This window comes from Echinops telfairi, unplaced genomic scaffold, assembly GCF_000313985.2.
Source record: "Echinops telfairi isolate 266 unplaced genomic scaffold, ASM31398v2 ScPeMD7_18;HRSCAF=68, whole genome shotgun sequence".
Taxonomy (NCBI): Eukaryota; Metazoa; Chordata; class Mammalia; order Afrosoricida; family Tenrecidae; genus Echinops; species Echinops telfairi.
This window is the reverse complement of record NW_022103915.1, coordinates 72,141,726-72,144,319: the sequence shown is the minus strand read 5'-3', so window position 1 is coordinate 72,144,319 and position 2,594 is coordinate 72,141,726. Positions and strand designations below refer to the sequence as shown.

The window sequence follows — 2,594 nt, the reverse complement described above, 5'->3', positions numbered from 1 at the left end:
AAGCATCTCAAGGCTCTGGCAGGTCTCAGCCATGTGGCTTCCCAACAAGAAGGTGAAGCCGAGAAGAGTGAGAGAGAAACACAGAGAGAGAGAGGCCCACCTACAGTGAGCCATTTATTAGGTAACCAGCCAATCAAGCTGCAACCTGATTGACAAACTAAACTTTGCCCATATGTCCCTATGGGAGACATGTTGGCACAAAAAACCCTAACTACCACAATAGGTAAGCTAGCAATCACATCCAAAAATGCTATTCATTTAAAGATTTATAATTACTGATTGATGGTTTGAACTGCTAAGAACTCTTGTATTTTATAACTGGATTTTTTCTGTGTCTAAATACTAATTTCTTAATAAACATTCCAATAGAACTGAGTGTAGTACAAAAATCAGAGGCCACTTAACTCAAGGCCTCATAAATTGAGTTAAACCATGGCTCCCAAACTCTGCTTTGAAGATCCTAGTAAACACAAAGCTAAAACTTTAAACATTCAAGGGAATAAGAGCGCCATCTGTCGGACACTATGGGATTTACCAATTTGAGGTTTAGGTCCAACTGTTACTTTCAAATTTGCAGGAGAAAGATGCAGCTGCTGTCTCTTGTAAAAACTGCAGTCTTGGAAAAAAAAACAAAAAAAACTGCAGTCTTGGAAACACTTTAGGGTAGGTCTATTTGACTCTATATGGTGACAATGAGTTAGAATTGATTCAATGGCAGTTTGTTTTGGTTTTCTTTCTTTCAATGATGTAATTTTTGGAATTTTGGGTTTTCCCAGATTGTTGTGATAAAAAGCAAGTACAGTCGGAAAAACAACTGAGGAATCAGAAATAAAGGTGGGCCTTATCTCGTCTGGGTTTACCCTTTGAGACGTTGTTATGCTATCCATGAACTGATTGTTGTCAGGTGCCATCCAGGCGGTTCCGACCCATGGTGAGCAACCCTGTGCACACCGCAACAGAGCACTGCCCCGCCTTCCGTCATCCTCGCGTTGCTCTGTTCGAGCTGTTGCAGCCACTGTGTCCATCCGCGCTGTCCAGGGTCCTCCTCTATTTTACCATACTTGATGTCCATTTCTACGGACCGTTCAAAGTACTTGAGACCAAGTCACCATCCTTGCTTCTTCTTTTTTCCTTTATGCAGTCGAGCTTCCCGCATTTGGGGAAATCGCAGGAGTCAGCACACCCGCAGTGCAATGGGTGAGCCTCGCCCTGGGAAAACCACCATCGTGATCATGGTGTCTCCCCTGCCAGGTAAGTATCATCCTTTCTTCTAAGTAGCATTCTAGTTATACTTCTTCCAAGACAGATTTATTTGTTCTTTTTGCAGCCCGTGGTAATTTCAATATTCTTTGTCAGCACCATAAGTTAAATAAGTAGACTTTTTTTTAATAGTTTTATTTGTATTTCACATATCATCCAATTCAATAGTTCAACCATATTAAGAAGAGTTGTACAATCTTTACTATAATCCGTGGTAAAGAATTTTCTTTTCCCCTGTACTCATTGCTATTCAATGTTGGCAAAAAATATACACAACAAAATATCCACCAATTCAACCAACTTCTTCATTTGTAATCCAGTGCCATTGATTATAATCTTCATGTTATACAACCATTATTGATATCCCCCTCCAAATTGTTCCACCATTAGAAAGAACTCAATGACGCCTATCATGCAATTTCCATCTTCGTTTCTAGAAAACTCCCACAAAATTGATTTCAAATACAACACTTATCACAAAAACTATAATCTAGCATGATTGCCACATGGATTTAAAAAGCTACCAATGATACAAAGAGCTGTCATTGCACTTCAACTATAAGAACCTTTTAGGACTACACATCGTTAATTAGAATTATTTATCACATTTTAATTGGCTTCCACATCAAATATCTCAGCATGATGAAACTTAGGTTCCTAATTTAGAATCTTCTTAATCCGACAGATCGTAACAGGCCTCTTTGTAGTTGTGCATAACACATTGGATCCAATACTATTCTCATCAGTTACCCAACATCTGTGGAGATGTCAATTACAATGGAATTATCTGCTGCCTTCACATCACGCAAAAGGAGTTTCAACATTCTTTATCTTCCTTTTTATTCGTGCCGCATGAGGCATTCATTACGGCTCCTATTTATTTCTAGAAACATGAAATATTGGAATTGCGCTTCTATCTGCAGTCACAGCAAGAGCCGTGCTTCCATACAAAATTTCATTTATTTGTCATTAGAAATATTTCATAATATATACATATTGTTTTTGTGATTAATCACTATGCTTTAGTTCTGTTCAATTTGTAACAATGAAAATACATCCTGCATATCAGGTATTTACATGATTCGTAACAGTAGAAGAATTAGTTATGAAATAGCAACAAAAATGATTTTATGGTTGGGAGTCACCACACACAACATGAGGAACTGTATTAAAGGGTCACAGCATTAGGAAGGTTGAGAACCACTGAACTAGAGAGTAGTTATGTGTGTCACCAGTGCTATACCGCACCCTAGATATATCATCCCTTCCCTGTGGCCCTTCTGTGAGGGACTGTCCAATTGTCTTACAGGTGGAATTTGGGTCTCCACTTTGTC

At 38.7% G+C, this 2,594-nt stretch overlaps 1 pseudogene; it reads right to left on the bottom strand.

Moving 5' to 3' along the window:
• Window positions 1–1,131: 1,131 nt before the first annotated feature.
• LOC115868943 lies at window positions 1,132–1,259 on the bottom strand (annotated as a pseudogene).
• Between the last annotated feature and the right edge of the window lie 1,335 nt (window positions 1,260–2,594).